This window comes from Carettochelys insculpta, chromosome 10 (genome assembly GCF_033958435.1).
Source record: "Carettochelys insculpta isolate YL-2023 chromosome 10, ASM3395843v1, whole genome shotgun sequence".
Lineage (NCBI taxonomy): Eukaryota > Metazoa > Chordata > Testudines > Carettochelyidae > Carettochelys > Carettochelys insculpta.
The window spans coordinates 19,924,258-19,948,867 of NC_134146.1; the positions used below are offsets into that span (position 1 = coordinate 19,924,258).

General features: G+C 46.9%; 1 protein-coding gene across 2 annotated transcripts in view; it reads right to left on the minus strand.

Annotated features, from left to right (window-relative positions):
* The window catches only part of SLC19A3 (solute carrier family 19 member 3), a 29,053-nt gene extending 18,245 nt beyond the window's left edge, over window positions 1–10,808 (minus strand). For both annotated transcript variants that reach the window (XM_075004122.1, XM_075004123.1), the window contains exon 1: window positions 10,788–10,808. The gene's annotated coding sequence lies outside the window, so the exon portion shown is untranslated. The remainder of the gene's footprint in view (window positions 1–10,787) is intronic.
* Between the last annotated feature and the right edge of the window lie 13,802 nt (window positions 10,809–24,610).

A 24,610-nucleotide genomic window follows, 5' to 3' on the forward strand; every position in this document is an offset into this window, starting at 1 on the left:
TCTGCATTGCACCCTCCTCCCCCCCTCCCCCAGATGTAGCCATTTGTCCCATTTGCTCTTGCAAATCATGAGGGGTAAGGAGTCCCAGTGAGTATTTTAAGATTTTAAAGAAACATTACTGAAGGCACAGAAATGTACCATTCCAATCTGTAGTTAAACAAAAAAAAAAAAAAAGGCAAATGCGGGAGGCCAGTATTTCTTAAACTAGGTTCCATGGAACACTGGTGTTCCATGAACAACTCTGTGAGCATCTGACACTTTGATATCCTACACTGATGGTGTATATTTTCTGTTGTTAATACCGGATACTATGTTTGTCCTTCATTGCTATGGTACCTGATTAAATTACTTCATTGTGGTTTTGCTTGAGATGGTGCTGGGTTTTTTTGTGTCTGACGAATTTTTTTTGAAGAAAATTTTCATGGGTGTTCTGCATAAAAATATTTGTTTGGTGTTGCGTGGTCTCAGAAAGCTTAAGAAACGTGGTAGGTGACCGGCCTGATTTAACAGAGAAATCGTTGTGCTTAAACACAAGTTGGAAGCTTACAAGAAGTGGAAACTTGGACAGGTAACTAGGGAAGAGTATAAATACATTCCTTGAGCATGCAGGGGTGTAATCAGGAGGCCAAAGTGCAACTGGAGTTGCTAGTAGCATGGCATGTGAAATGTAATGAAGAGGTTTCTACAGGCATGTTAGCAATAAGTAGAGCCCTCCATCCACAGAACAATGTGGGACAACCACTCCAGCCCCTACACTTTTTAAGGGACATAGGTGCGGTGGCGCTCACAGGAAGGGTTGATCCTGCGTCCGTCTCCCACATTTACTTATTTCTTTTTGCCAGCTGCAGCCCACGCAGTCTTGAGCAGACCTGTTTGAGTTCTTCTGGCAAGCGAAAGGTTACCTGCTGGCTTCTGCAGGGTCCTAGGGCTCATCTAACTCCCTAGTGCCACTCCAGCATGCAGTCTCTGCAGGACAGCCTGCCCTTGCCCTTCCATGTTTTAGTCTTGAAGGGACAGACTCTTCCCTCTTCTGGCAGCTGGGACCCTCCACTAGTCTGGGGGCCCTTCCAAGCAGAGGTAAGTGCCAGAAACCAGTCTCCTTCAGGGCCTCTCACCCATAGCCCAAAACTGCTCCCTACTTCACCACACCTCCCCCTTCCAACATCATCTCTCCTCTCCCAGTCCTGGTGGCGGGAGGAGGTCCTTCCTTCTGGAGTGGGGTAGTCATCACCACTGCCTCAAGGTCATACTTACCTTTTTCAGTTCTCCAGAAGCAGCCTCCAGCCTTTGGGGTTCCCCTCCCTGCAGTACCAGGACAGAGACCCCCACCAGGGCTGACAAATTACAGATCTATGTTGACTCCCACCATTTTATGAGCTTCAAAACTCAGCCTAAGTGCTCTAAGATCTCAATGGTTACTCTGATTCCTTAGAAATCTGCCTTCTGGGGCTGCAGAATAGCACCAGTGATCCAAATGCGGGGTCATTTGACCAAGCCTGAGTTACAGGCCGCTCCCCAAAACCTGTTACCTTCAAGTCTGTTAGAGAATAGGATACTGAGTATGTTTAGATGAATCACAAGCACTTTAATTACGCAGATGGTGTGACCTCACCTGACCATCAGTTAGCCAAGGATAAGCCAATCACAACCACATTAGACAAAAGAGCTACGTCTATATGTGAATGCTCCATCAAAATAAGCTATTTCGATGAATAACGTCTACACGTCCTCCAGGGCTGGTGCCGTCGATGTTCAATGTCGACGTTGGGCAGTACTACATCGAAGTAGGTGCTGCAGGGGAGCGTCTACACACCAAAGCGGCCCACATCGAAACAAGGGTGCCAGGCACAGCTGCAGACAGGGTCACAGGGCGGACTCAACAGCAAGCCGCTCCCTTAAAGGGCCCCTCCCAGACACACTCGCACTAAACAGCACAAGATCCACAGAGCCGACAACTGTTTGCAGACCTTGTGCATGCAGCATGGATCCCCAGCTGCAGCAGCAGCAGCCAGAAGCTCTGGGCTAAGGGCTGCTGCACACGGTGACCATAGAACACCACAGGGGCTGGAATCCATTTTGCAGCACTGAGAGAGGAATTCATCAGGAATAGTCAACGTGTATTCACCGAAGAAGTCATGTCTGACCAACCTGACTGCCTTCTATGACAAGGTAACTGGCTATGTGGATATGGGGAACATGATGGACATAATGTACCTTGATTTTAGCAAAGCTTTTGATATGGTACTCCACAGTATCTTTACCAGTAAGTTAAAGTAGTATGGATTGGATAAATGGACTATAAGGTGGACAGTTCGTTAGGGTCAGTGAGTAATGATCAAGGGTCTGGTTAGTGGCCAGTATCAGATGGAATACCTCAAGGGTCGGTTCTGGGGCTGATTTTGTTCAACGTCTTTATTAATGGCTTTGATGAGGGGATGGATTGCATTCTTGACAAATTTGCAGATGACACTAAACTAGGGGGCAGTATTGATATGTTGGAGGGGAGGGATAAGGTATAGGGACACCTAAACAAATTGGAGGATTGGGCAAAGAGAAATCTGAGGTTCAACAAGGACAAATGCACAGTCCTGCACATAGGACAGAGCAATCCCAAGCAGGGCTACAGGCTGGGAACTGACAGGCTAAACTGCAGTTCTGCAGAAAAGGACCTGGGGATTACAGTGGATAAGATGCTGGATATGAGCCAACATGCGCCTTGTGGCCAAGAAGGCTAACGTACTGGGGTGCATTCATAGGAGCACCTCTCGCAGATCTCAGGAAGCGATTTATTCCCCTTTATTTAGCACTCGCAAGGCTGCATCTGGAGTATTGCTTCCAGTTCTGGGCCATGTCATTACACAAAGGATGTGGAGGTAGTGGAGAGAATCCAGCACAAGGCAACAAAAATGACTAGGGGGCTGAATGAAGCACATGACTTCTCAGGGGAGGCTGAAGGATTTGGGCTTATTTAGTCTGCAGAAGTTGAGTGAAGGGAATTTGATAGCAGGCTACTTGAAGCAGGGTTCCAAAGAGGATGGAGATATGCTGTTCTCAGTGGTAACAGCAAATTGTCTCAAGTTGCAGTGTGGGAGGTTTAGGTTGGATATTAAGAGAAACTATTTCACAAAGAAAATGGTGAAGCACTGGAATGCGTTACCTAGAGAAGTGGTGGAATCTCCATCCCTAGAGGCTTTTAAGTCCTGTCTTGACCAAGTCCTGGCAGGGGTGATTTAGTTCGGTTTGGTCCTGCTTTGGGCAGGGGGCTGGACTTGATGACCTCCTGAAGGCTCTTGAAGCCCTAGGATTTTATGATAGTCAGCAACAGCAAATGGGACAAATGGCTCATGAATCAAAAAAAGTCAGGATGATCATGGACAGGGTTTAACAAAGGGACTGTCCTGGCCAAAATGGGGCATATGGTCGCCCTATTCCTTACCCTCCTGTGAAAACAAAAAAAGAAGTGAAGTGGGTCTGTCCCATGAAAGCTCATCACCTAATAAATTATTTTGTTAGTCTCTAAAGTGCTGCTGGACAACTTTTTTGTTTTGATAGTATATAGACTAACATGGGTCTCTTTCTGCTACTTTTCACTCTCTTGTGGAGGCTGACAGCGGTGGGGTGCCCCAGATAACAGGAGCCCTATGCAGCTCCCAGCCAGGATGTAGTCACCACAGAGATGGACCCTGGAGCACCAACTCCCAGAATGCAGGGGGGCCCTGGAGATCCCAGCCCACAGAAGATACCCAGACCCCCCACAGGCAATTTTAGTAAAAGTTAGGGACAGATTATGGGTTTGAATTTTTTTTCATTGTTGCCCATGCCCTGTCTGTGGCTTTTACCAAAAAGGTCTGTGACAAAATCTTAACTTTATCCCATAGCTAACACACAAGTCAAGCGTTCATGCATGTTTTCTGGACAGCTAGTATCTGGTCAAACAAAGCAATCTTTTTTTTTCCCAGCTACTTAAACTTTATTCTCTTCAAGTCTCCACAAATGCTAATCTAATCCTTCTTTTTATACTTTGGCAACTCCAGTGACTATACCCAGACCCACTGCAGTGCACGCTTGGGCTAATTCCTAATCCAGGCTCAGGTTTCTTACAAGTGTGTCCTGTTTTCTTTTCCAGGCAGTCTTTCTTCAAGTGTGCTACTCAAGAATTTAAATGCATGGTGCATGCACACATGCGTGCGCGCGCACAAAAAAAAGCACAACTTATCTGATAGACAATCATTCCTGATGAGTTTTACATTTTTGATTAAAAGTTGAAAGCTCTATGTGTCTCCCGCACTTTTCCTTTTATTGCCACCTCCTTTTAGTCTAATGAAGTTCCTGCACTGCTTTTGGAAAGTTTCTGAACTCCCTTGAGTGCCAGACAGCAACAACACCTCTGTTTACCCATTTTCCCCACCAAGATCCTCAGCTCAGTTCATTGCTTTTTCCAGACATGCTATTCTTTCCCTGTCCTCATTGTCATTTGGTTAGTTCTCTCAAGTTTTAAGTTCTCTCCCTTTCTTTTCCTCCCCTTTCCCATTGCATTTGTTGCATTGTGGATTTCTGAAATTAAGATGCAATCCAACCTTGTCTTCCGTGGCTTGTTTATATTCTCTTCTGCTCTGCCTTCGTGTAGTTGCCTTTTTTTAATATTCGACGTTTTGGTCTCTCCTAGTTCAGTCCTTGTTCCTCTCTTATTCCAGCTACTATAGTACTCCTGTTCAGTTTTGGCCTCCTACTTTTTAACTTGTTTTAGAGATGCCTTCCTGAAAGTCTGCCCAGCTGGCTCCGTTTCAGCACTCCTGTTGCAGTTAATTCAAAACAGTTTTAAAGGAACAGTAAATTAATCCTTGCATATTAGTTATTTGCACTCAGGCTGGCCCAAAAGACACCATCCAGCCAAGTCTAGAGCATGCTGTGCTAGTCACTATGCAAACATTCCGGTGATCAATATGATCCCTTTCCTGAAGAATTTGCCATCTAATTCGCTGTGTGTGGACTGAAAAAGTGAGGGAGAACAAGTGGAAAGATACCAAATGTTACTGAACAGTTTGCTGGTTCCAAATTATTTCAATGGCTTGCAATATAAAATCTATTCCCAACTGCTGGGTGGAGCTAACTTCCTGTGGAGGCCACTGGAGAAGTGGATCTGGAGGAGGAAGTTGAAGGAGATGAGTAGTGAATACATTTGTCTGACTACAAAAGATGTTTTAAGTGGATGGAAGGAACATGCCAGCAGGAGCTCAATGCTGTCGAAGGATGGAGGAATGTCTCTTAGAGATCATTTGTGTGAAAATGTAAACGTGTGTATATGTAATGCCTTGCAAAGAAGCAGTGGAATTTTGTGTATTGAAAACACCATTGTTGTAAAATCACAATTTTTGCTAACACTCGGTATAAGAATTGTAAAGTCTCACCAATGATCAAAGTTGTTATGGGGGACAGGGCAGTCATAACTGCATAAGACAGTGGATTGTACAGAGCTCCCCTCCTCTAAAGCATTGTAAAGCAGCAAGAGGGAGGGTTACTGGTTGAACCAGCTGGCTGAGTGCCTTGGCCCTGCCTAAGCTTTGGCCATATAGCTATAAGCCTGGTTTGAATCGCCCTCTCCCTGCCCCATTCAAAGATAGAGCAGGATACTAGAGTTTGTATCTTTTATGTGACTCTGCTTTGGTGGACACTGAGAATGAAATCACTGGCAGTTGAAATCACAGGGTGGCAGCTGAGGTCACCAAGAGCTGAAATCACAGGGTTTTGCCTCGGGCCAAACCCGCAGCCAGTGGGAAGCTGTGACAAATGGATGGCTAGCACTGCCATGGTGATGTATCTGTGGACTAGTGACAGCCTTCTAACTCCTAGACAAAGGGTCAATGGGCACAAAACAGACATCAAAACACTCCAGATCCACAAACCAGTTAGTCAACATTTTAATGGAATGGGGCATTCTGTCAATGACCTAAAGGTATATGTGTTATTGAAGAAGAATTATCACACCATTCTGGAAAGAGAAGCAGCCGAGCTGGCTTTTATATTCAAATTCAGCACATTAACACATGGTTTAAATCGTGATGGGAACTTTGAGAGTCACTATAGGGGCTCATCTGCATACTTGGCTCAATCTAATTCTTGACCTTCCCCCCCCCCCCCCACCCCTCCACTCTCTGATTTGCTCACCTTGATTATCTTTTTCTGATTTGTCCTCCTTGCTTACTGTTTTTGGTTCTCTGTGCCTTAACTATTGAGTCTGTTCTGGTCTGGCTATGGTCTGAAGAAGTGGGTCTGTCCCACAAAAGCTCACCTAATACACTATTTTGCTAGTCTTTAAAGTGTTACTTGACTGCTTTTTGTTTTTATCTGTGGACTCTGGGTCTTGGACTGCACTCTGAGAGGTACACCCTATAAGTGTGTGGGGGGAGGGGTAAAGGTAAAGAGCTCTCAGTAAGAGACTTGGTTCTACGAAGTGTTGGGATGGTACGTGTTAATGGTTTATCTCTCCTTTGTTTAGATGCATTGCATGTGTCACTGTGTAAGCTTAGGTTAGGCTATTGTTCTTAAACAAGCTGTTTGTATCTCAGACTCTGTGCTTTGGAGAGGGGAAGAACTACCTTACAGGCACCTAGCAGGTGGGGTGAGATTGTCCCAGTTCACTGGGTGGGGTCTCAAGCCGCTTGGTTTCATCATTGGCAGACAACCCCTAGGAACTGAACTCGGTCTTTCTGGCAGGCAGCTGACATTAACAGAATTACATGTACTTAAGTGTGGTGTAAGGCTCTGAGATCTTCCAGGTGGCCACATCTTCAGCTGGGCTAGTGTAGCACAGGCCTGTTAAAGAACCAAACTGCCAATTTACAGTTTGAAAACACTGCAAGCAAATAAAACAGTGGCTAAAGTAGCTGGATTTAAGAGATTTCCAGTTTCATTGCTCCGGTCAGGGTGAAGTAGCAGCTGTGGAGAGTAGCAGTGTCTCGCTACAAGGGAAACTGGCCAGGGCTACAGTGAACTGTAGTGCTGGCAGCTTGACGAAAAGGAGCAGACTTGAAAATGCAAATGGCTGCTCATTTGCATATTCACTCACTAGTTAGCATGAGCTTGCCCTGCCAGCAGAGACTGCTGCCAGCAGAGAACAAGCAGCGTAGATGTGGTTCTGCTGGCAAAAACCACCTTTTTCAGAAGTTCCTTATCTCTGACTTCTTCCAGGCATAAAGGGCTAAGAGCAAAGGGGGTTTTTGCTGGCAGAACACTCTGCTTGTTTTCTGCTGGCAGAGAGATCTCATGTGAATATGCAAATAAGTGGTTATTTGCATTTTTGAGCCTACATCTTCTGTTTACTTCAAAGTCCTGTGGCAATGGGGGAGGGGCGAAGCAACAGGTGGAGGTGACCACTGGGAATTGTAGTTCCAAGCCTGCACATAGGTAGCTTGTGGACTTGGTCGCTACCAGCCCCCATCGCTCTGTCAAGTGCCATCCTGATATGTGCTGCAGGGACAGTGCTGGCTTCCCTGCCTCCCCTGCTTTCGACCGAAAAGGCATCGTACCTGGAGAACCCTGCTCGCTGCGCCAATTGTAGCCAACCAGGCTCGGGTTCCCCAGAAACGAGGCTGCACGCAGAAGGCGAGTGCTATATTTGGTTTATCGAAAGCGTGTGACACCCGTGGCGGGAGCCCCAGAGACGCCGCAGTCACCTGTGGGGGAAGACCCGATTCACCAGAGCTTCGCTCGGGGAGAGGCTGTGTAACGGGCCTCCTAACACTAGCTGATAAGGCTGAGCTCATTAACATAAGATTGCCTAAAATTGCCTATGCATTCCTTCTCTCTATCTCTTGTGGCCTACTGCCAGCGTAGCCTTGAAGTCTTGGCAAGCGCGCCTTGTTTCGCGGGTGTTGTAGGGCAGGATGAGTTGTTCTGCAGTGTGTAGCCGTGAAGTATTGGCAGCGTGCTTCTGTACAGGACTCCTCTAAGGGGTTCACAGAGGGGTCGGACTGCTCTCGTGAGACCGTCACAAACTCTTCTCGCACCCTACAGCTGTTGATTATATCTGTCCAGTCCACCAGAGCCAATTTCACATGCTGGGAGAGGCAAGTCCCTATCTCCAAGTTTTCAGAGCTGTCGGCTACCCTCACCCGGCTTAGCCCACCTGTTGAAGTGCCTTATCAGAGTGTGGCTGCTGCACATGCTACAGGTTAGAGCTGAGTGCCAGGTAGGGATCAAAGGTGCACGAGCTGCCCCCAAAGAAACATGACAAGTCCCACGCACCAGAGGTGCTGCCCCTCCCCGGACGTCTCATACGGCCCCTCTTGATTTGTAGATAGTAAACTTAAGTGTTTATACGAATTGACAAGATAAATTGCATTGTGCAGACTGTTGGCTGATTTGGAGAAAATAGACTGCACACAAAGTATTTCAAACTCGTTCATAATGGTGCATACCTAACTTTTACAATTTTAGAAACAACTGTGTAAGGACCACATGCTCCTCTTTTCTTTTAGCGTTAATGTGTTTATTGAAGACGCTGGAGAAAATCATTAAAATTGTCATGCTTTCCCGGGATCCGTGTCTGTCTAATAAATCCAGCTTGATGTTAGCCCATTTTGGGACCCTCATTGTCCCTGTAATTTGATCTGCAAAGAACTGAGGGGAAGAGAGAGGGCTAGACCCTTAGCTGGTAAGTTTGTATACCATCTCTGAAGTCATGATATGCCGATCAGTATCCTCTGAGGAGCTGGCCCAAGGACCAGAAGCTCATCTTAGCTGAAATGTCCTAATGTAAATGCAGAATATCTCCATTCATGTCACTGGAATTGTTTGATTGCTGCTAGTTTAGCTGAGGTCCGAATCTAATACAAGGTCTCTGCTGCTGCAGAAGCAAGTCTGTGATGTGGTGATTGGAAGGCCTTTGTAAGTATTTTCAGCTATCTATATTTTTATTCTGATTTTAGTTCATCTTTTGCCTTCCTGGTGGTGGTAGTTTCTATTATCATAGGACTGAACCACCCTATTTATAGACCAGAACCCTGTTTTGCTAAGATGCTGTGCAAACATAGAACAAAAAGATGAATTGTGCTTCATGAAGCTTACAATCTGAAAGCAAGGGACAATGGGTGGTTAGAGACAGATGAGAAGTACAAATGAATGAGACAATATTGATCATCATGATAGACAAACTATGCTTTATTCTGTCTTATCACATGTGTAACCTGCTTTTACAGATCCACGAAACATCCAATGCTACTTCACCAACTTGAACCTTATGTCATGGGTATCTTAGTGCAATAGCTAGATCATGTCTGAGTTTGGCCCTGGGGCTTCCATAGGAGTTGTTTGTTGTCACTAGCTGAGTTTCACCCATTACATCATGCTACAGTGATTGTCTGTTGCAATGCAAAGGATGGAGTCGGCGTCAAATGGCATGCTGCCTGTGAAAGGATGGACGAGTAAGTTGTTTGTACCGTTTAGCAGCTATGGTGGTAATTATGGGAGGCACTGTTAGTGCAGAGAACATTTGTAAACAATTGACAGCGTCAGAGGAGCAGACTTGCCCCACCCACCCAAGTAGCTACAGGGAACCTCGGATAGCTAGCAGCAGGAGTTTTGTTTCTCCCAGGCAATTTCGGCCATTGGGGTTGTTCATGACCATTCCTGAGCAGCTTTTACCCACCTTGCAGGGTCGAGTCCCAATCCATCATAGCCTGCCAAGCGTTGGAGGAATCTGGCTTTTTTGCAAGAGGACTTAATGAATGCTAAGACCTTCAACACCCAAGTTGTGTGAGCACTGTTGCAGAGAGCATGTTTGTGGGGTGTGAGTGTAAGCAGAGAGTTGTTCTGAATGGATTCGCAGGTCTTAGGATCTGAAGGGCCTACTGCAACAGCCATGAATTGCCCCATTGTTCCCATCATGCTCCAGCAGCAGGGGACAGGTAGCGTGGCATAGGAAATAAGACCCCAAAGATTCTCTTAGGATGGACAGAATGGGATTAACAGGTTTCCTGGCTTTGCTGGGTGTCCCAATGGAAGAGACCCTGAAAGTATGTCTCGTGCCTTCAGAGGGAAGGTGGCCTGGGCCAGCCAACATCCCATGCATCAGTCTGTACTGGGACAAAACTCATCAGCCTTGGTTGATCCTGCACTTTCAGGTGGATTGCTTGCCTCAAACTCACAGCAGCCTTGGTTTAGGCACTTTCTCTAGGCCAGGGGTCTGCAACTGAAATCGTGAGAAGAGCCATTTTTTCAAATTCAGTTGCAAAATCAATCCTTCAAGAGCCACAGTGCATGTGAATACAATACAGACCTTGATAAATAATGTCAAACAGTGCTTTTATCACCCCTATTTTAAGAACAGCACACACAGAATGACTTGTACCAGTTATCAGAGAGGTAGCTGTGTTAGTCTGTATCTTCAAAAAAAACCAAGAAGTCCTGTGGCACCTTGTAGACTGACAGACATTTTGGAGCATAAGCTTTCGTTGTCAACTCTGAGACTTCCTCTTTCAGCCCTCCTCTGAATCACCCCCAGTCATGCATCTGACGAAGCAGGTCTTTGCCCATGAAAGCTTATGCTCCAAAATATCTGTTAGTCTATAAGGTGCCACAGGACTGCTTGTTTTTGTACCAGTTAGAAAGTTGTTACCCCCCCATCTCCAGGCTTTATCCACCTCAGCTCCCAAATCCTCCCCCTTTCCCCAGGCTTTACCCTGCCATGCTACAAACCCTGCTCCCCATCATCAGGTTTAACCAGCCTCCACCTCCCTCTTGCTCCCAGGATTAACCCCTCCGAACCTTCACCCCGAGGCTTAACTCACCTTGACACAGTTCTGCCTCTGCCACTGCCGCCTCCTGCTGCTCCCCACAGCTGCCACCTCTGTCTTGGAGCAGTTGTGTGGCTCTGGCAGGGGCAAGCTCAGCTGCCCTTCCCTGCAGCTTTTATGCTGACTTAGCCTTCCACCCACGAGGGGCGGCTCCCTACCCTGCCGGCTTTTTTTCTTCTGGGGCTCTCTGTCCTGCTATGGCTGAGCTGCTGTGGCTGCTGCCACTTAAACAACAAACTAAATTCAGTTCATTCACTGGCATGCAACTGAACTTAATTTTTTGTTTAAGTGGCAGTGGCAGCCTCCGGCCCCAAGCCTGGAGTCAGCAGCAGCAGCAGCTCTTGGAGCTGCAAGTGACTCTTCAAAGCTTCAAGCTCTAGGACCCCAGCTTGCTATTTTTTTTGTCTCATCATTGGCCAGCATGGGGAAAAGAGAGGAAACCAAAGTCTGCGGCTCCTCTAAGGGGTAGAGGGCAGGACAAATCCCTTTACCAACTAGTTCGCTTTCTCTGCTGCCCTCGGGAGAGGGTGTGGAACCCAGGCCCACCCTCTTCTCTGGGTTCCAGCCCCAAGACCCTGTGAAAGCTGCTGCCTGCAAATGTCTCCAGTAATAGCTGAGTGACAGCTATGATTCCCTGGGACACTTCCACACAGCCCTCCCCATCACCTTCCTTGCCCACAGGAGCTTCTTTCTGTACCTCTTTGAGCTTGCTCCGCCCACAGCCTCCACGGCAACTTCTCTCCTCAGCTTCTTGCACATGCTCAGCTTCCAGAAGAGGAGCCCCTTTTAACCAGAAACTATTTAGTTTGTGTGCAATGATGCATATGTAAAGTGGAATCTGAACTTAGCGAGAGGTGCTAATTGCGGTGGTTGTGCAACATAGGAGGAGAGAAAGCAAAGGCCAAGAGAGATCAATAGATTGCAGGGTGCAGTTGGAAATGGAAATGCAGTTTATAGGTAATCTAATCAAACTGAACTCTTACATGCGGGTGCACCTCTTCTCGACTGCATTCCCTCAGAACACAGTGATCCGTCAATGCAGCTGACAGATTTTTCCACATCTACCTCTCCAAAAGAAAATGAAGCAAAACGAATTCCTTGCTGTGGCCTGGCAGGCAGCCACCCAGGTGACATGCTGCTTGTTTTCCCATTTGAATTATATGTGTCTCCTTCTGCTCAGTGGTAAAGTATACAAAGATTTATTCTGTTGGGGTCCATTGTCCTTTCTGTTCAGGTGCAGTTGCAGGGGAGCCCCTTTGGGGAACTAGACACAGCCTCTTGATGCTCGCTATGCAGGACCAGTGTAAATTAAAGCAGAAGTTAGTATCAGTGGAGAATCGGGCAGAGTGGAGCTTCCCTCAGCCATGTGCCTTGGCCCCCGCTCTTCTGTCCCCTTTTGCCTCCTTACTCCAAGGTTGAGGGAGCCAGAATTGAGCTTTGTGCTCACAGTGATTTCTCCTAGCCGAGGGCAATTTCCCATAGGTCAATAATGGCGGCTTTTGCGTCACACAAAAGGTACTTGACAAATTGGAGCTTGCTGGTCTTCACAGTTGTGCAGAATACAAATGGACTGCCCTATTAAAACAATCCACACTAAACTAACCCCACCCCCCAAATAAAACAGCAAGAAAAATAGCATCCCCCGATCTCACTACCCACAGCTTTCAACCCTCCTGCCTTCTCTTACTAAAGACCAAGGGGAAAAGAAAGCCAAACTGGTGTGCCCTAAGTCTTTAATACATATGGAGGCTAATATAGTATCACGCAACAGTTGAGATATGATGTGCCTTTAGGTGCCACAGGTTTCAAGTCAGCCAGGCAGTGGCTCTGCCCCCTCCTCCTAGGCAAGGGTTGTGAATCACCTAATTGGACTAGATCTGAGCAAGCTCATGAAGAACGAATGGTTAATTCACCTTTGTCTCAGTACTTAGAGATGCGTTGCTGGTATCGCCCTCCTTCCTCACGGTCAGAGTACCTGGCAAGAAGGAACTGAGGAGTGTTTAGGTTGGAGGGTAACATACAGAGTGCTGTGCTAGTGGGCTCCCAACCCGATGGGTAGCAGCTAGGGTAAAACTTTCCAACAGCTGTGCACATGGTATGCATGTACTGCGACAAACCACTCGACCATCTCTAAAGGGTCCTGCACTTCCAGGCAGCTCCTTGTGGGCCTCAGACTCAGGGAGGGCCCCCCCACCCCTTGTTGCCCTGGGACTTCCCAAACGCAAGAGGTCCCCCTTTACCAAGCTATGTTCATCATAGGCCAGTCTGAATTTGGGGTGGTGGAGGTTCCCTTTTCCTCCTGCCTCAAACTCTTCTGGCCCTACCCCAGTTGGTCAGCGCTACCAGGGAGAGTGGAGGGGGAGTCCAGTTCCACCCACTGCCCTGGACTCCGGCCCAGGGACCCTAGGCAAGGAGGGAGCCAGTGGAACTTTTTGGCCCTGCCTCATAAGAGCTCTTTCCCTGGGCCTTTTCACCCCACCACCACCTTCTGAGACCTTTCCCCAGTACTGTGTCGCTGTGCTGTGCTCGGGGCGCGGCGTGGCTGGTTGGGTCTGGTGTGGTCTGGTCTTCACTCTCCACACCTCCAGCCTTGCTGTCTCTGGGCACCATTCCCCCTCCTTCCTGGGGAAAGCCTTTTATAGAAGAGCCTGAAGGACTTTATTAGTCCCAGGTGCTTCCACTCCAGCCTGATGCTGGCTACCCCAGTGAGCCCCAGCTGCCTATGCAGACTACAGGACTGTGCTTTCTGGGAACTTACAAGGGGAACAAAAAGGGGTTCCTCCAATGCCCAAAATGTCCCCCTTCCCCCAAGCACCTGTTGGCTGCAGACTCCGATCTGCCACAGTACCTAATTGGAATAGATCCATCTGAGTAACAAATCTTGAAAATTTATCTTTTCCTCATGGGTGTAGCCAGGCAAAACCACCCCCCCACCACAGACCAGCTTTTGCCTCCCCTCTAAGGGTGCCTCAGAGCACACAGGGCACTGAACAGCAGTTAGACAGCACAGTCTTTGATGTCTCTCACTGAGGCCCAGATGTGCTGGTTCATTGTGACCCTGAGAAACAAAACACAGAGGGCTAGCAGGCCAACTGTCAATAAGGGGGGCCTCAGGAAATTACCCCAGCTGGCATTGATAGATTTGATGCACACACACACCATCCTAGAAGAGAAATCTCTGCCCTTGTAAAAGAATGTCCTGTACTCCCAAATTGCTTATCTCCTGTCTTACAAGTGCAAATTAAGTAAGAATTGCCCTTGTAAAAACTGGTGTCGCAAAAGACAGACCAGTACGATCTGGCACCATAGATAAGAAAGAGAATACGTGACCCACGGGGTATAAAGATGGGCCCGGCAGCACTCTGACTCTGAGTGCATTTCCACCAACTGCCTGCTGGTTGGGTCAGGTGATTGCCTCCCAAGGTCCGCAACTGGGGCTGCCCAACCTCGTATTCGTTTTTCCGCGGAATTGAGTGACCGATCCTGGCTTGGCTACGCTGGTATCGAGAGACGCAAGGAGGATAAGATATACCCATATTAAGGAGGGTAAAATGTACCCATATTAAGGTCTCCTTTTGGTGTACACAGATAAGAATTAGAGCTCTGTAACTAGATGTTGTTGTATTAAGATATCATTGTGTTAGACGGTAACAGATATCTTTGTATTGGATTGTAATGTAACCTGTTAACACCTGTACTCTGCTAGCATATAAGAAGTAGACAATAGCCTTTTGTAACCGCACGCTTGCAACTGTAGCTTAAATAAACTTGTAACTAGTTAAGATCTGAGCCTGACTGCTGTTACTCTTTGTCACTGCAACACAGCCTGCACAATAAAAAGAACTTTAACTGTTTTGGCCATAGGTGAGAGTGCTAGGAGCTCCCTGCTCTAGCAGTGAAAAACTGGGGTGTTTGGGACCCAGGGGAATCCGTCAGCCTGGCCCAGGCTGTCAACTGCACAGAGTTCAGTGCTCTAGCAGTTAAAGACTTGGATGGTAACAAGGGCATAGTTGGTACCTCACCGCACATTACCCGGCCACCGGCTAACAATGGGGAAGCTGGTTTTGTGTCTCTGGATGATATACTGGAATAGTTTACCTCCTCTCCTTTTCCAGCTGCCCCTCTCCCAATTGTCTGCTTTCTGCTCTCTGATAAGTCTGGTTGTACATAGCACCTTGTATCTTAGCCTACATCTGCATCTGGAGATGGTGTGCATGTGTGATTGCTAGCTCATGGAGATGTAACAGCGTCACCTCTTGTTCAGCTAGCCCCCTAAAAATAGTATAGCTGCAGTTGCAGAGGCAGTGATAAAAGGCAGCCTGGAGCAAACTCTGGGTGGCAACCTGGTTGTGTTGCTGTGGCTGTGCTGTTATTTGTAGCATGCTAACTCAGATGAAATACCACATGACTCTCAGCAAGCTGGGAATTACACCCCCAGTTCCAAGTGTAGACATATCTGAAGCATAACAAAATGCTTAGCCTAAGGCATATATAGAGATATGAAAATAAGCATAAATTGCTCTTGTATAAAGTTTCATCTGAGGCAGGGGGCAGATTTAGAGTTCAAAGGGCCCTGTGCTCATCTTCGTTTTTGGGGCCCCTAGGGATGTAGGCAAGAAAGAATATTCCCTCTCTCCGCCTCTCCCATTTTTCATTCTTTTTAATTCATCCTCCTAGATAAGTCATAAGTAAATGAAGATAAAATTAGGTACCCTGATTGTTTTTTGTCATCCTTGTCTTTTCACAGGTCACTTGAGAATTGCTCAGGGTCTTGGTGGACCGCTTAATGATCTTTCCCGATATTGTTTGTACCATTAGCTAAGTATTGTAAAATGCTTCGGATAAGGGCACTTTATTTTAAAAAACGTAATAATGTTGCCTCAGTCCACTTGCATGGAATTCTCAGAGCACCATATGAGACCATCTGGCCTAGATGAAAGCATGTATTAGCCATATGCTAACACGAAAAATGTGTAAAAATAAGATGTAGCAATGACAGATGAATGGAAAAATCAAAGTTAGCTTCCTCTGAAAAAACTTACTCATTTTGAAACAAAAATATTCAGATAGCTTTCTATACTTTTTCTTTACACATTCATTAAGTCAAGTTGCATGTTGTCAAAAGGCACTTTGAATTGTGAATTGCTAAACTTGTCAAATGTTCCTGACTCATATTTCACAATAATTTTTAACTCATTTCAATACAGAAAATGAACATCCACCAGGATACTTGCGACAAGTATTTTAAAAATTTTCAGAATAGTTTTCTGCCTTTGGAAAATTTGCTGGTGAGGCCCCATCCCTGGTGCTTCACTGTGGGGATAGAAGCCCTCCATCACTAGAGGCTGGTGTCCTGTATTTGCCATTAGCCAATGTGGTCACCCTATTGACAAGGCATTTTTAGTTTACATTTATTATTATATGTTTTTCTTTGCTTTCATTCTTCATTTTCAGACAGTCCCCATGTAAAGGAAGCTGGACACTGGCTTGTTTTGCTGTAGTAAAGATGGCAGCATTAAGCCAAGAATCTCCATAGTGACAAACACAACATTAAATAGTAAGTAGAACGGGAGGCCATGGTTTCTAAGCCCATACCCAACCGCGTCAACCTGACTGGGTTCTAGATCGGTTACATAATCAAAACTCAGCCACATGGTTCAATATAAAGAAGTCCAGGCTGAGCTTTTTGTAAATTGGGTTGACATGGATTTGAAATGAGGCCACGTGGGTTTTCGCAGCATTTTAAAGTGAAGAGGAAGTTACTCACACTGGGCGGTAATGATAGTTCTTCGAGATGTGTCCCATTGGATGCTCCACTTTAGGTCTTGTGGTGCCCCTGCGCTGCTGATCGGAGGATTTCTCAGAGCAGTACTTCATTGCACCATGTATGTACGCTGAATGTCTCTCGCGCTGGCCATTCTGTGGAATGTGTGTGTGGTGCGAACCCTGCTTTTGTTCCTGTTCTATAGGAAGTCACTGTAGACTCCAAGTAGAAGGGAGAATGGGCGGGTGGGGGTAATGGAGCACCCACAGGGACACATCTCCAAGAACCATTGTTACTGCATAGAGTGAGTAATTTCCCCTTCTTTGAGTGATCCCTGTGGATGCGCCACTTCAGGTGACTCCGTAGCAGTACCCATTGGATGGAGGTGGGTATTGGAGTCTTTTATGTGAAGGAAGAAAGGACCACCTCTGCTAGAGTTGTGGCAGGTATTGACCCTTTCTGTAAAGCATAGTACCATGCAAAAGCATGGTCTGAGGGTCAGGTGGCTGCCCTGCATATGTCAACTAACAGCCCATTATTCAGGAAGGCCATTGTGTCAGCCAATGCCCATGTAGAGTGATCCCTGATAATCTGTGGTGGCTGTTTGCCACTGAGTTGGTATGCAGTGTGTATGGAATCTGCAATCTTCTTGGATAGGCGTTGTGCTGAAACAGCTGTTCCTGCACAAGGCCCTGACCACTCCACAGTCTGTCTGACTTTGTTTCCTTTAGTGCTCTCGGGGAGAGCACAAGTGCCAGTTTTGTACCAAGGTTGTATAATATTAATATAGCCTCCGTGGAGGAGGCATGAGGCTTAGGGAAATGAGCAGGAGCCTGCATATCACTTTGTGTCTGGTAAAAGGCAGGTCTGCCATGAAGGCTGCGATTTCTCTTATCCTTCTTGCTGATGTTATTGTCACTATGAAAGCCACCTTCGTAGATAGGTATTGTAGTGGTGTAATGGCTAGCAGCTCAAAGGGTGGCCTGGTGAGTGTACCTAAGAAACTTACACTTTTCTTTGCTTCCTTTGCTTTATTTGTTTCCAAACTGCTGTTTTGTGTGTGTTGCCGGGAGTTCCCTCTTATCAGGCAGTCATCCTGATATGAGGAGATGCATACTTCATGCTTGTGCAGATGAACTGCCACTATTGCCAGTACTTTAGAGAATGACTTTGCTGCAGTGGAGAGGTAGAAGGGGAAGTACCAGGTGCTAGATTGTCCACCCACCATAATGTTGAGGTATTTCCTGTACGCGGGCTGGATGGGCACATGGAGATAAGCATCCTGAGGGTTGAGTCGCCAGTCAGTTGTGGTGCTGTAGCTGTGTACCCTTTTCCTTGTTATGCAGTAGGATAGGCGCACATGCTGACAGGTCAGGCGCTGGGCTTTGTTAGACCTGCTATTTTTGCCAGTAGCAGGACATGGTGTTCGCATCAGGGATGTGATGGTTTTAGGTGTTTGAGCCACATTAATCTTAGGCTTGTCCAGCCGTTTGGGCACTGAAGCCAGGTCTTGCAACCTCTGGGGGATGGTAGATGATAGCAGCTCTGGTAAACTCTTGTCTGGAGCACTCACAGGAAACAGAACAGGGTTGGAGTAGCGGGATCGTCCTCTCTCGGGTGAGGGGGACTTTGTTTGTCTGCCTTTACACTCTTAGATTGTTTACTGGTCACAGAGCTTGCAGCTGGAACAGCAGCTGCTGCCTTATCTAATGTCACCCCATGGCTGTGTTTACACTTAAGAAAAACTTTGAAAAGGCCATGCAAATATTGAAATCCCCTTATTTCTATCAGCTGAATATTCAGTGCCTTATTAGCAAGCCACTGGCTGCGGCACTTCGAAAGTGCTGTATTTTGCTCGTGTGCAGCTCGTCTACATGGGGGTCCTTTTTGAAAGGACCTTGCAAACAATGAAATCCCGTTATTCCTATTGGCTGACAGGAGTAAGGGGATTTTGATGTATGCAGGGTCCTTTTGAAAAGGACCCCTATGTAAACAAGCTGCGCATGAGCAAAACGCAGCACTTTCATAGTGCCATGGCTGGTGGCATGCTAATGAGGTGCTGAATATTCATTTCAGTGCCTCATTAGTATTCTCTGATTTGGCCATTAACATGGCCTTTTCGAAGTTTTTTCCTAAGTGTAGACACAGCCTAAGTGTGTTTATAAACAGGATGCATTGGAAAAAAACCCACCAGAATTAAGCAACGAAATGCTGGAAGTGCAGTAACTGCTTTACTGTGTAAGCATGATTCTTATTTTGTTTCTATTTTCATACAGGGATCTGAATGCCCAGCATGTGAAGGGCACCTCTAGAGTCTTTCAGGGGGCATAAGGAAATGTCTGTGGACTCCGAAAGAGTTTTTGACCTCTGAAGGGGAGGTCTTCCACCCTTGTCAGAACCACCTAAGGGAATTCTGAAATGTGGAGCCATGAGGCTTTCCTCATAACCACTGCTAGGGAACCTGTAGCATCATCAGCATACTCAAGGGAAGTCTGCAGGACTGTCCTCGCTATGAATGAGCCTTCATTTGTGTTGGTGTCAAATTGCTCTATTTTATGATCCAGAATGTATTTGATAAAGGTAGACATTTGTTCAAATATGTGATGCATATATTTCACAAGCAAATCTGTATAATTTGATGTACGTAGTTGGAGGGAAGCAGAGGAAAAGGCCTTTCTACCCATGCTACCAAGTTACTTTCACTCCTTATCAGGAGTGGATTTAGTTAACATCTGTTTAGCCCTCTGGTTGGCAGCAGCAAAAATAGCAGGGGTGTGTGTAAAAAAGACAGAAACTCCACACCCTGCAAGGTGATGTGTTTGTCTGCTTTCTTGCCCACTGGCAAAAAGGTGTCTGGAGTTTGCCACATGTTTAGCTGGATCCATGAGGGCAATGCCAGTTTTATTTGCAGCATCACATGGAGTATGCTGATGAGTATGTTGGGTATCAGGCCATGATGACCGTGGAACCTCTCACATATCAGCCACCCTTCTAAAAAGAATTTGGAATAATTTGGAATCATCACGTCTAGAGGGAGGTGATGGCATTAGCTTATCCTCAGAGGTGGGGCGCTGCAATACAGTGTGTGATGAATCATAGGAGTTGTCATCACTGAGGAACAGGTGTGACTCAGTCTGAACTTCAGACATATGAAAGATGTCTGAAGCGTGTCTCGAAAAGGGCTGAGCAGCATGTTGACGCTGCTGCTGCTGGTGTGTTCTGAGAGGAACCCAGGGATTGCAGTAGGGACCAGATGAGAGGAATGGACATACCAGGTTTGTTGCCACTAGCCTGGGAGCCACTGAGGCATCATTGATCCTGGGTGATGTGTCCCTTTGCTAGGGGAGGGATGCCTAAGCGAGGCAACCTTTGATAGAGAGACTTACAGGGAGGATGCGAGGGCTCTCCTGTTTGGATCAATCGTAGGGCCGGTATTGTTCAACATCTTTATTGAGGATCCAGATGTGGGAATGGATTGCACCCTCATCAAATTTGCAGATGACACTAAGCTAGTGGGATAGGTAGAGGAGTAAGAGGGTAGGGAAAGGATCCAGAGTGACCTAGATGAATTGGAGGATTGGGCCAAAATTATCTGAGGTCCAATAAGGATAAGTGCAGAATCCTGCACTTGGGACAGAAGAATCCCAAGCATTGTTATAGGCTGGGTACTGACTGGTTAACTAGCAGTACAGCAGAAAAGGACTGGGGATTACATTGGATGAGAGGCTGGATATGAGTCAACAGTGTGTCCTTGTAGCCAAGAAGGCTAATGGCATATTGGGGTGCATTAGGAGGAGCATTTCCAGCAGATCTAGAGAAATTATTATTCTCCTCTATTAGGCCCTGGAGAGGCCACATCTGGAGTATTGCATCCAATTCTGGGCCCCACAGTATAACAAGGATGTGGATGCATTGGAGGAGGTCCAGTGGAGGGCAACAAAAATGATTAGGGGGCTGGAGCACATGACCTATGGGGAGAGGCTGAGGGGTTTGGGCTTATTTAGTTTTCAGAAGAGATGAGTGAGGGCTGATTTGATAGCACCCTTCAACGCTTGAAGGGCGGGGCTCTAAAGAGGAGGGAGAGAGAGGCTGTTCTCAGTAGTGACTGATGGCAGAACAATGAGCAATGGTCTAAAGTTACAGAGGGAGAGGTGTAGGTTGGATGTTAGGAAAAACTATTTATTTCACTGGGAGGGTGGTGAAGCAGTGGAAAGCTTTACTTATAGAGGGGTGGAATCTCCATCCCTAGAGGTTTTTAAGTCCTGGCTGGGATGATTTAGTTAGGGTTGATCCTACTTTTTAGGCAGGGGGACTGGACTTGATGACCAGCCCTAGGATTCTGTGATTCTATGTTTGACAGATATGGCTTGGCCAGTGATGGAGAGGCATCAGTGCCAACAACAAAGTGGAAGGTACTGTGGTATCCCTTGACTGGGCCCAAGAGGTAAAAGGAGGTATGTGGGGCACAGGCAGCAGGCAGTAAGTACTGTGAACACTTATCTTGTCATGCAGCGGCATAAATGCACACGCTGATGGGGTGAAGCAAGGGGCTTTGTTTGACCTGCTGTTTTTGCCCGTGGCAGAATGCAGTGTCTGTGCCAGCAAAGCCATGCCTTTACCTTTTTTGAGCCACATTGAGCTAAGGCTTGTCCACTCGTTTGGGTCATACAGCCCCGTATTGTGACCATAGGGGCACAGTAAATGGAAGCCCCAGCAAGCTCTTGTCCAGAGTCCCACGGGGAAATTGGAATGAGCTTGGTATCATGAGATCACCCTCTCTTAGGAGACGCAGATTCCCTGTTAGCATTAGTATTCAATCTCTTAGGTAGTTTGAAGGATGCAGAGGTTGCAGCTGGAGTAGTAGCAGCTGCTTTATCTGACCTCACTGTGTGACTAATGTAGATGGGATGTAGAGAAAGCACAGTAGCGATAAGCACTGAGGTGAAGTAAGTGCTGTGCTGGGTAAATGCTGCAACAAAATAGGGCTTGCTCACGAATGCTCCATGTGCTCAGTCATTTCCACACACCCCCCACTCCCCGTCAGGCAGATAAGACTAGTCTAGTAAAGATAGGTAGGTGAGAGCAGTAAGGTATATACAGCAGCAACTGCAATAAGTCTGAAGTAAACAGGGGGGAGGGGGAGGGGGAATTAAGGGGACTGGTCTGAGATGGTGGTCTCAGGTAAAAGAAAGAAAGAAAAACTTGTGTACAGCACTGCTGGGTGTTGGAATAGCAGACAATGTTGTAGCAGCCCTGTGGTCAGCCATTGTAGGTTTTTAGCCTCCTCCTCAGCTCTCCTGGCTGATGCTGACTTAGGCTTTTCCACAGTGCCAGAGACTAATGACACCAGACAAAGAGAGGCTCTGAGCAGCGCTAATGAAGAATGTGCTGGGGAAGCCATTGTGGCTTGAGCCTTTGTGGGGTTGAAAAGCTGCCCTGTAAGAGGGCTTTGCAGCATGCACATGCCCTGTGGTTTGTCCCTGGATCGTGGGAGAGACTTTTTCCACAGTACAGCCTAGATTGTTGCTGGTGTAGGCCAATGTAGCTTCTCTGAAGCTGATACCTCAGCAATGCTATCCGATATGGCTATTCTGGTCTCTGCCTCAGCCATTCTGCTTGAGGCTGACCTGCATTTCTATGTGGTGCCAGACCCTGATGTCATCAAGGAACGCGGCGCTCTGGGCAACGCTGTTGAAGAGCGTGCCAGAGAAGACTTAGCAGCTTGTGGGCTCTTATGGGTTGATGGAGCTGCCCTGTCAGAGGGCTTTTGCACCACCTGCAACTCATCTGGTTTGTCCCTTACCGAACAGACTTTCTGAGAAAGTAGGTTTCAGCCACATTTGCAGTCTTTCCTGGCCCTGGCCACATGCCGAGGCAACGATGGCACTTGCTGGTGATGTGTGGTTCCCCCAGGCACTTAGCGCATGGGTATGCCCATCCAACATGGGCATTCAGGCTCTGCATATTTCAGGTTTTTTTAAAGTTGAGGGAGTCCAGCATGAAGATAGGCAAAACACCAGTTCAGCAGTTGCCACTTTTGTTGTTGTAGTAGGAGGAGTAGTATACTGATAGAACTTTACCTCAGAATTTTAATCCTAAGATAAAAGGTAGATTTCTATGTTCCCTGTCAGAAACACAGAGCTACTCCGAGATTCATCCCAGCCACGGGACGGTAGAAAAGGAACTGAAGGGGGGGCTTGCACCATGCACGCGTTCCACAGAACAGCCGGAGCATGAGGTGCTCAGTGTGCATGTGTGGTGTGATGAGATGCTGCTCTGAGAATTCTTTGTCAGTAGCACAGGGGTGCTGCAAGACCTACAGCAGAGCACCCACAGGGATCACTTGAAGAACTTAGCGCTGATGGAATTTTTGCTTGTTGGGTGTGTTTTGAAGTTGGAACATGAGGGACAACTCTGGCTTGTGGAACCTTTCTGAGTGGATTCAAGTGAAAAGGCTTGTGTGATTTCTCCTGTTCTTCCAAGGTAAACATTGCCTATCTCTGAGTATGTGTGCAGTTAGATAATGGTGGCTGGCCTGTGCCAGCTGACTCAGGGTCACAGCATTTGGGCTAAGAGAGTGTTTAGATTTCTGGTCTTGGGCTGCAGCCTGAGCTCTGGGGTTCTCTCACTGCACAGGCTCCTAGATCCCAGATTCCAGCCCAACCCCTAATGTCCCCACCACAACTGAACAGCCTGTTAGCCTGAGCCCTAAGTCCACTGGGATGGGTCAGCTGCAGAGTTTGAGCTGCAGCACAGATGCACCTTAATAGTATCAACCAGTTATTTCTGTAGTGTTGCAAATGGCCCTGATGATGATGATCTTTAAATTTAGTGTAAGGAACAAAACGAAATTTTGTTTTTAACCGTTCAGGTGCTTTATAACTGAAAGGGAAGACTTGAGTCAGTCATCTGTGGTTGTCTGTTGACTTTTCAGGGCCCATTTGAGGAAGGTTCTTAGGCCAAAATCACTTATTCTTGATTTTTGGAGAGAAATCTCATCAGCCCATTGAATAGTACAGAGATGTGTCTGTACCACCAGCAGTGAAGCCAAGTACTGTCTCCCTGGGACTTGTTAAAATGGCTATTCCAAGCCATACCTGCTTTTTAGCCAGCCATAAAGGTTTTTGAAAGAACTATCACCTTTCCCCCACTCCACCTCCAGCACCTGGCTGGAGTGAGGGAAAACTACTGTGCTTCTGACTGGCTTTGTTGTCCAAAGCAAGTGGTGCTTGTTTATGTCGGTCATCTGTTAGGGAATATAATTAGCTTGTTTGCTAGCCTTCTGTCATGGTATGTTTTCTCTGCAGAATTAACACAGGTGATTAGGATCTGGGTATGACTAGTTATTTTGTAAAGCCTTACCCATGTTATCTCACTGGTGCTGCACCCGTCTTTTTCTGTTGCTAGGCTTCCCATGGGCACATGCATGTACTTTGTGCCTTAATAAATGAAGACACTTGGATTCTTTCCCTTTGAACTATGGGGCAAAAGTACCAGTCCTGGGCACAGGGGCACTGTGGTTAGAAGATTGCTGGTATTTGATTTAATCTGAATGCTCACTGCAAAGAGGGCAGCTTGGGTGAAAAGCAGAATTAAGTATGTAACCTCCACTGGGTCAGTTAGATGAGGTCTACGCTACGCTACCCACCGCCCACCCCAGCGAATAGCACGGCTGAAGTGGACATATTTACCACAGCGAAGTCCATGTGATAAGGTTGATGAGGGCTGCTTTCCTGTCAGTTCTAGCTCCTCCCCTTTTCTTGGTGGAGTACCAGAGTTGACAGATGAGTGCTCAGAGGTTGATTTATTGCATCTAAGCTGATGCAATAGGTCGACCTCTGGTAGGTAGGCTGCTGCAGCGCCAATCCACTGTCTAGTGTAGACAAACCCTGAGTGTGAGTCCAAAGCACCACTGCCCCCAAATGAGAAGCTTTTTGTGTATGGATTTGGAGGAGGGTTACAGCAACACCTGAGTAAGTCTAGTTACCTCTGCAGTGAGTTAATCCTACCCTTCAGAGAGGCTGGTGAGTGGACCTGGGCCAGGTTCCTGAAG